The sequence below is a fragment of the Arachis stenosperma genome, chromosome 9 (assembly GCF_014773155.1).
Source record: "Arachis stenosperma cultivar V10309 chromosome 9, arast.V10309.gnm1.PFL2, whole genome shotgun sequence".
In the NCBI taxonomy this organism is placed as follows: domain Eukaryota; kingdom Viridiplantae; phylum Streptophyta; class Magnoliopsida; order Fabales; family Fabaceae; genus Arachis; species Arachis stenosperma.
This window is the reverse complement of record NC_080385.1, coordinates 63,404,709-63,414,482: the sequence shown is the minus strand read 5'-3', so window position 1 is coordinate 63,414,482 and position 9,774 is coordinate 63,404,709. Positions and strand designations below refer to the sequence as shown.

Genomic DNA, 9,774 nt, shown 5'->3' with positions numbered 1-9,774 from the left:
ATGACTGTGACGTGCTTCAAACTTCTGAAGGCGGGGCGTTAGTGACAGACGCAAAAGAATCACTGGATTCTATTCCGGCCTGATCGAGAACCGACAGATGGATAGCCGTGCCGTGACAGGGTGCGTTGAACATTTCCACTGAGAGGATGGGAGGTAGCCACTGACAACGGTGAAACCCTTGCATAAGCTTGCCATGGAAAGGAGTAAGAAGGATTGGATGAAGACAGTAGGAAAGCAGAGAGACGGAAGGGACCAAGCATCTTCATACGCTTATCTGAAATTCCTACCAATGATTTACATAAGTATCTCTATCTTTATCTTTATGTTTTATTCATCATCCATACCCATTTGAGTCTGCCTGACTAAGATTTACAAGGTGACCATAGCTTGCTTCATACCAACAATCTCCGTGGGATCGACCCTTACTCGCGTAAGGTTTATTACTTGGACGACCCAGTGCACTTGCTGGTTAGTTGTGCAGAGTTGTGATAGAGAGTTGAGATTGCAATGAGCATACCATGTTGATGGCGCCATTGATGATCACAATTTCGTGCACCAAGTTTTTGGCGCCGTTGTCGGGGATTGTTTCGTGTATGGACAACTGACGGTTCATCTTGTTGCTTAGATTAGGTATTTTTCAGAATTCTTAAGAATGAGTTCTAGAGTTTCATGATGATCTGTTGAAGTCTGGCTGGCTGTGAAGCCATGTCTAATCTTATTGGACCGAGGTTTCAACTGATCATCACAAGAGCTTGTTGATCTCTATCAATCTTGCTATTGGAGCAATGATCTGCTAAGGCTTGGCTGGCCATTGGCCATGTCTAGTGTTTTGGACCGAAGCTTTCTTTGAAGGCTTGGCTGGCTGTGAAGCCATGTCTAATTCCTGGACCGGAGTCTTAGACTAGCATTGCAATGATTCCTGGAATCCAAATTAAGAATTCTGAACCCTTTATTTTCTATTTCCATATAATTTTCGAAAAATCCAAAAAAAATTTCAAAATCATAAAAACCAAAAATATTTTATGTTTCTTGTTTGAATCTAGTGTCTAATTTTAAGTTTGGTGTCTTGCATGCATTGTTTATTTGATCTTGGTTCTATTTTCAAGTCAATAGTACAGGGAACTAAAGATTCAGAACATGCAGCAGAGGAATTACACAGGAAAAGCTGGGCGTTCAAAACGCCCAGTGAAGAAGGATAGACTGGCATTTAAACGCCAGCCAGGGTGCTTGGTTGGGCGTTTAACGCCCAAAAAGGTAGTGCATTTGGCGTTAAACGCCAGAATGTGCATCATTCTGGGCGTTTAACGCCAGGATGGCACAAGGGGGAGGATTTTGTTTTCAAATCAATTTTTTTTCAAGTTTTCAAAGTTTTTCAAAATCAAATCTTTTTCAAAATCAATTTCTTTCCTTTTTCAAAGATACTTGCTAACAATTAGTGATTTGATTCAACATTTCAAGTATGTTGCCTTTTCTGTTGAGAAAGGTTTAATGTTTGAATCATATCTTTTCTTGTTAGGCAAGTCATTAATTTTTAAAATCATATCTTTTCAATCATATCTTTTTAAAAACCATAACTTTTCAATCAAATCTTTTTAATCACATCTTTTTCAAAAATAGTTTTCAATCATATTTTTTTCAAAATCTTTTTCAAAAAAATCACTTGATTTCTTTCCCACTTTTAGTTTTCGAAAATTATCAATCAATTTTTCAAAATGTTTTCAAAATCTTTCACTTAATTTTCGAAAATTTCTTCCTCTCTTCTCACATCCTTCTATTTATGGAGTACCACTCCTTCTCAATACACAATTCGAACTATATCTGATTAAGTTCGAATTCTTCTACCTCCTCCTTCTAATTTTCTTCTTCTCTGACACCTCAAGGAATCTCTATACTGTGACATAGAGGATTCCACATTTTCTTGTTCTCTTCTCTTTCATATGAGCAGGAACAAGGACAAAAGCATTATTGTTGAAGCTGACCCTGAACCTGAAAGGACCTTGAAGCGAAAGCTAAGAGAAGCTAAGGCACAACTCTCTACAGAGGACCTAACAGAAATCTTCAAAGAAGAAGACATGGCAGCCGAAAACAACAACAATGCAAACAATGTAAGGAAGGTGCTGGGTGACTTTACTGCACCTACTCCCGACTTCTATGGGAGAAGCATCTCTATCCCTGCCATTGGAGCAAACAACTTTGAGCTTAAGCCTCAATTAGTTTCTCTAATGCAACAGAATTGCAAGTTCCATGGACTTCCATTGGAAGATCCTCATCAGTTCTTAGCTGAATTCTTGCAAATCTGTGACACTGTCAAGACTAATGGGGTTGACCCTGAGGTCTACAGACTTATGCTATTCCCTTTTGCTGTAGGAGACAGAGCTAGGACATGGTTGGACTCACAACCTAAAGAAAGCCTGGACTCATGGGAAAAGCTAGTCAATGCCTTCTTGGCAAAGTTCTTTCCACCTCAAAAATTGAGTAAGCTTAGAGTGGAAGTCCAAACCTTCAGACAGAAGGATGGAGAATCCCTCTATGAAGCTTGGGAAAGATACAAACAATTAATCAGAAAGTGTCCCTCTGATATGCTTTCTGAATGGAGCATCATAGGTATTTTCTATGATGGTCTGTCTGAATTGTCCAAGATGTCTTTGGATAGCTCTGCTGGAGGATCTCTTCATTTGAAGAAGACGCCTGCAGAAGCTCAAGAGCTAATTGAAATGGTTGCAAATAACCAATTCATGTACACTTCTGAAAGGAATCCTGTGAACAATGGGACAAATCAGAAGAAAGGAGATCTTGAGATTGATACTCTGAATGCCATTCTGGCTCAGAACAAGATATTGACTCAACAAGTCAATTTGATTTCTCAAAGTCTGTCTGGAATGCAAAATGCACCAAGCAGTACTAAGGATGCTTCATCTGAAGAAGAAGCTTATGATCTTGAGAACCCTTCAATGGAAGAGGTGAATTACCTGGGAGAACTCTATGGAAACACCTATAATTCTTCATGGAGAAATCATCCAAATTTCTCATGGAAGGATCAACAGAGACCTCAACAAGGTTTCAACAACAATAATGGTGGAAGAAACAGGTTTAGCAATGGCAAGCCTTTTCCATCATCTTCTCAGTAACAGACAGAGAATTCTAAGCAGAACCCCTCTGACTTAGCAACTATGGTCTCTGATCTAATCAAAACCACTCAAAGTTTCATGACTGAAACAAGGTCCTCCATTAGGAATTTGGAGGCACAAGTGGGACAGCTGAGCAAGAAAGTTACTGAACTCCCTCCTAGTACTCTCCCAAGCAATATAGAAGAAAATCCAAAAGGAGAGTGTAAGGCCATCAACATGGCCGAACTTGGAGAGGATAAAGAGGCAGTGAACGCCACTGAGGAAGACCTCAATGGACGTCCACTGGCCTCCACTGAGTTCCCTAATGAGGAACCATGGGAATCTGAGGCTCAAAATGAGACCATAGAGATTCCATTGAACTTACTTCTGCCTTTCATGAGCTCTGATGAGTATTCTTCCTCTGAAGAGGATGAGTATGTCACTGAAGAGCAAGTTGCTAAATATCTTGGAGCAATCATGAAGCTAAATGACAAGTTATTTGGAAATGAGACTTGGGAGGATGAACCCCCTTTGCTCACCAAAGAATTGGATGACTTGTCTTGGCAGAAATTACCTCAAAAGAGACAAGATCCTGGGAAGTTTTCAATACCTTGTACCATAGGCACTGGTGGACGAAATTGTGATCCATGTTCTTTTGTACTTGTATGAAATCATTATTATGGCATCGGTTGTTTTCACAACTCCGTTCAACTAACCAGCAAGTGTACTGGGTTGTCCAAGTAATAAACCTTACGTGAGTAAGGGTCGATTCCACAGAGATTGTTGGTATGAAGCAAGCTATGGTCACCTTGTAAATCTCAGTTAGGCAGATTAAATTGGTTTATAGATTTTCGAATATTAATAACAAAAAGAAAATAAAAGGGATAGAAATACTTATGTATATTAATAGTGGGAATTTCAGATAAGTGTATGGAGATGCTGTGCTCCTCTTGAATCTCTACTTTCTCATTGCTTTCATCCAATCCTTCTTACTCCTTTCCATGGTGGTGCGCGAAATTGTGATCACTACAACTTCACACAACTAACCAGCAAGTGCACTGGGTCGTCCAAGTAATACCTTACGTGAGTAAGGGTCGATCCCACGGAGATTGTTAGCATTGAAGCAAGCTATGGTCATCTTGTAAATCTTAGTCAGGCAAACTCAAATGTATATGATGATGAACGAAAATAACATAGAAGATAAGGATAGTGATACTTATGTATATCATTGGTGTAAGAGCTTCAGACAAGTGTATGAAGATGCCTTCCCTTCCGTCTCTCTGCTTTCCTACTGCCTTCATCCAATCCTTCTTACTCCTTTCCATGGCAAGCTCGTATAGGGTTTCACTGTTGTCAGCAGCTACCTCCCATCCGCGCAGTGAAAGCTAATGCACGCACTCTATCACAGTACTGCCAATCACCGGTTTGGTTCCCTCCCCTACCGGAATAGAATCACTCTTTTGCGTCTGTCACTAACGCCCAGTAGGTTACAGGTTTGAAGCACGTCACAGTCATTCAGTCATTGAATCCTACTCAGAATACCACAGACAAGGTTAGACCTTCCAGATTCTCTTGAATGCCGCCATCAGTTCTTGCCTATACAACGAAGACTCTGATCTCACGGAATGGTTGGCTCGTTTGTCAGGCGAGCACTCGGTTGTCAGGCGATCAACCATGCATCGTGCAATCAGAAATCCAAGAGATATTCACTAAGCCTCAGATGCTTGTAGAACAAGAATGGTTGTCAGTCACCTTGTTCATGGGGTGAGAATGGTGATGGGCGTCAATCATCACCTTCATCATGTTGAAGAACAAGTGATATCTTGGTAAAAGAACAAGCGGAATTGAATGGAAGAACAATAGTAATTGCATTAATACTCGAGATACAGCAGAGCTCCACACCTTAATCTATGGTGTGTAGAAACTCCACCGTTGAAAATACATAAGAACAAGGTCTAGGCATGGCCGAATGGCCAGCCTCCCAAAGAGGGTTCAATCATAAAAACATGATCAAAAGGCTCCCCCTAATACAATAGTAAAATGTCCTACTTATAGAAAACTAGTACATAGATGAGTAAATGACATAAAAATCCACTTCCGGGCCCACTTGGTGTGTGCTTGGGCTGAGCAATGAAGCAATTTCGTGTAGAGACTCTCCTTGGAGTTAAACGCCAGCTTTAGTGCCAGTTTGGGCGTTTAACTCCCAATTAGGTGCCAGTTCCGGCGTTTAACGCTGGAATTTCTTGAGGTGACTTTGAACGCCGGTTTGGGCCATCAAATCTTGGGCAAAGTATGGACTATTATATATTGCTGGAAAGCCCAGGATGTCTACTTTCCAACGCCGTTGAGAGCGCGCCAATTGGGCTTCTGTAGCTCCAGAAAATCCACTTCGAGTGCAGGGAGGTCAGAATCCAACAGCATCTGCAGTCCTTTTGAGTCTCTGGATCAGATTTTTGCTCAGGTCCCTCAATTTCAGCCAGAAAATACCTGAAATCACAGAAAAACACACAAACTCATAGTAAAGTCCAGAAAAGTGAATTTTAACTAAAAACTAATAAAAATATAATAAAAACTAACTAGATCATACTAAAAATCTACTAAAAACAATGCCAAAAAGCATACAAATTATCCGCTCATCACAACACCAAACTTAAATTGTTGCTTGTCCCCAAGCAACTGAAGATCAAATAAGATAAAAGGAAGAGAATATGCAATGAACTCCAAAAACATCTATGAAGATCAGTATTAATTAGATGAGCGGGGCTTTTATCTTTTTGCCTCTGAATAGTTTTGGCATCTCACTCTATCCCTTGTAATTCAGAATGATTGGCTTCCTTAGGAACTTAGAATCCAGATAGTGTTATTGATTCTCCTAGTTAAGTATGATGATTCTTGAACACAGCTACTTATTGAGTCTTGGCTGTGGCCCAAAGCACTCTGTCTTCCAGTATTACCACCGGATACATACATGCCACAGACACATAATTGGGTGAACCTTTTCAGATTGTGACTCAGCTTTGCTAAAGTCCCCAATTAGAGGTGTCCAGGGTTCTTAAGCACACTCTTATTTGCCTTGGATCACAACTCTTATTCTTTCTTTTCTTTCTTTTTTTTTTTCTTTTCGGTTTTTTTTTTTTTTCGTTTGCTTCCTTCTTTTTTTTTCTGCTTTTTCTTGCTTCAAGAATCATTTTTAATGATTTTTCAGATCCTCAGTAACATGTCTCCTTTTTCATCATTCTTTCAAGAGCCAACATTCATGAACCACAAGTTCAAAAGACATATGCACTGTTCAAGCATACATTCAGAGAACAAAAGTGTTGCCACCACATCAAAATAATTAAACTATTATAAAATTCAGAATTCATGCAATTCTTTCCTTTTCAATTAAGCACGTTTTTATTAAGAGAGGTGATGGATTCATAGGACATTCATAACTTTAAGGCATAGACACTAAGACACTAATGATCACAAGACACAAACATGGATAACATAAAGCATAAAAATCGAAAAACAGAAGAATAAAGAACAAGGAAATCAAGGAACGGGTCCACCTTAGTGAGGCGGCTCTTTCTTGCTCTTGAAGATCCTATGGAGTGCTTGAGCTCCTCAATGTCTCTTCCTTGTCTTTGTTGCTCCTCCCTCATGATTCTTTGGTCTTCTCTAATTTCATGGAGGAGAATGGAGTGTTCTTGATGCTCCACCCTTAGTTGTCCCATGTTGGAACTCAATTCTCCTAGGGAGGTGTTTAATTGCTCCCAATAATTTTGTGGAGGAAAGTGCATCCCTTGAGGAATCTCAGGGATCTCATGGTGAGAGGGGTCTCTTGTGTACTCCATCCTTTTCTTGGTGATGGGCTTGTCCTCATCAATGGGGGTATCTCCCTCTATGTCAACTCCAACTGAATAACAGAGGTGACAGATGAGATGAGGAAAGGCTAACCTTGCCAAGGTGGAGGTCTTGTCCGCCACCTTATAGAGTTCTTGGACTATAACTTCATGAACCTCTATTTCTTCTCCAATCATGATGCTATGAATCATGATGGCCCGGTCTATGGTAACTTCGGACCGGTTGCTAGTGGGAATGATTGAGCGTTGTATGAACTCTAACCATCCTCTAGCCACGGGCTTGAGGTCATGCCTTCTCAATTGAACGGCTTTCCTCTTGAATCTTGCTTCCATTGTGCGCCTCTTCACATATGGTTGTGAGGACTTGGTCCAACCTTTGATCAAAGTTGACCCTTCTAGTGTAAGGATGCTCATCTCCTTGCATCATAGGCAAGTTGAGCGCCACCCTCACACTCTCCGGACTAAAATCCAAGTATTTCCCCCGAACCATAGTGAGATAATTCTTGGGATTCGGGTTCACACTTTGGTCATGGTTCTTGGTGATCCATGCATTGGCATAGAACTCTTGAACCATCAAGATTCCGACTTGTTGAATGGGGTTGGTGAGTACTTCCCAACCTCTTCTTCGGATCTCATGGCGGATCTCCGGATATTCACCCTTTTTGAGTGAAAAGGGGACTTCGGGGATCACCTTCTTCAAGGCCACAACTTCATAGAAGTGGACTTGATGCACCCTTGAGAGGAATCTATCCATCTCCCATGACTCGGAGGTGGAAGCTTTTGCCTTCCCTTTCCTCTTTCTAGAGGTTTCTCCGGCCTTGGATGCCATAAACGGTTATGAAAAAGCAACGCTTTTACCACACCAAACTTAGAATGTTTGCTCGTCCTCGAGCAAAAGAAGAGAGAATAGAGTAGAAGAAGAAGAAATGAGGAAGAGGGGGAAGAAGAGAGAGAGTGATGGTGGGGTCCTGTGGGGTCCACAGATCCTGTGGTGTCAAGGAAAAGTCATCCCTGCACCAAATGTTGCTCAAAATCACGTTTTGAGCTATTTCTGGCGTTAAACGCCGGGCTGGTGCCCTTTCCTGGCGTTTAACGCCAGGTTGTTGCCCTTTACTGGCGTTTAACGCCAGTCTGGTGCCCCTTTCTGGCGTTAAACGCCCAGAATGGTGCCAGACTGGGCGTTAAACGCCCAACAGCTAGCATTACTGGCGTTTGAACGCCAGCTTCTTCTCCTCCAGGGTGTGCTGTTTTTCTTCCTGTTTTTCATTCTGTTTTTGCTTTTTTCATTGTTTTTGTGACTTCTTATGATCATCAACCTACAAAAAAGATAAAATAACAAAAGGAAATAGTTAGCTATAAAACATTGGGTTGCCTCCCAACAAGCGCTTCTTTAATGTCATTAGCTTGACAGAGGACTCTCATGGAGCTTCAGAAATGATCAGAGCAATATTGGAACCTCCCAACACCAAACTTAGAGTTTGAATGTGGGGGTTCAACACCAAACTTAGAGTTTGGTTGTGGCCTCCCAACACCAAACTTAGAGTTTGACTGTGGGGGCTCTGCTTGGCTCTGTTTTGAGAGAAGCTCTTCATGCTTCCTCTCCATGATGATAGAGGGATGTCCTTGGGCCTTAAACACCAAGGATTCTTCATTCACTTGAATGATCAACTCTCCTCTATCAACATCAATCACAGCTTTTGCTGTGGCTAGGAAGGGTCTGCCAAGGATGATGGATTCATCCATGCACTTCCCAGTCTCTAGGACTATGAAGTCAGTAGGAATGTAATGGTCTTCAATCTTCACCAAAACATTCTCTACAAGTCCATGAGCTTGTTTTCTTGAATTATCTGCCATCTCTAATGAGATTCTTGCAGCTTGCACCTCAAGGATCCCTAATTTCTCCATTACAGAGAGGGGCATGAGGTTTACACTTGACCCTAAGTCACACAAGGCCTTCTTGAAGGTCATGGTGCCTATGGTACAAGGTATAGAAAACTTCCCAGGATCCTGCCTCTTTTGAGGCAGTTTCTGCCTAGACAAGTCATCCAGTTCTTTGGTGAGCAAGGGAGGTTCATCCTCCCAAGTCTCATTTCCAAATAACTTGTCATTCAGTTTCATGATTGCTCCAAGGTATTTAGCAACTTGCTCTTCAGTGACATACTCATCCTCTTCAGAGGAAGAATACTCATCAGAGCTCATGAATGGCAGAAGTAAGTCCAATGGAATCTCTATGGTCTCATTTTGAGCCTCAGATTCCCATTGGAACTCAGAGGAGATTGGTACACGCTCACTGAGGTCTTCCTCAGTGGCGTCCTCCTCTTCTCTTTCCTCTCCATATTCGGCCATATCTATGGCTTTGCACTCTCCTTTTGGATTTTCTTCTGTATTACTTGGGAGAGTGCTAGGAGGGAGTTCAGTGACTTTCTTGCTCAGCTGACCACTTGTCCTTCCAAATTTCTGATGGAGGACCTTGTTTCATTCATGAAACTTTGAGTGGTCTTTATTAGATCAGAGACCATTGTTGCTAAGTCAGAAGTATTCTGCTTAGAACTCTCTGTCTGCTGCTGAGAAGATGATGGAAAAGGCTTGCCATTGCTAAACCTGTTTCTTCCACCATTATTGTTATTGAGACCTTGTTGAGGTCTCTCTTGATTCTTCCATGAGAAATTGGGGTGATTTCTCCATGAAGAATTGTAGGTGTTTCCATAGGATTCTCCTAGGTAATTCACCTCTTCCATAGAAGGGTTCTCAGGATCATAGGCTTCTTCCTCAGATGAAGCTTCCTTAGTACTGCTTGGTGCATTTTGCATTCCAGACAGACT

At 41.5% G+C, this 9,774-nt stretch overlaps 1 non-coding gene across 1 annotated transcript; it reads right to left on the bottom strand.

The window, feature by feature from the left end:
- Window positions 1–2,477: 2,477 nt before the first annotated feature.
- On the bottom strand, window positions 2,478–2,585 carry LOC130952060 (small nucleolar RNA R71). Its single transcript, XR_009074241.1, has one exon. It is a non-coding gene; the product is annotated as a small nucleolar RNA R71 (small nucleolar RNA).
- Between the last annotated feature and the right edge of the window lie 7,189 nt (window positions 2,586–9,774).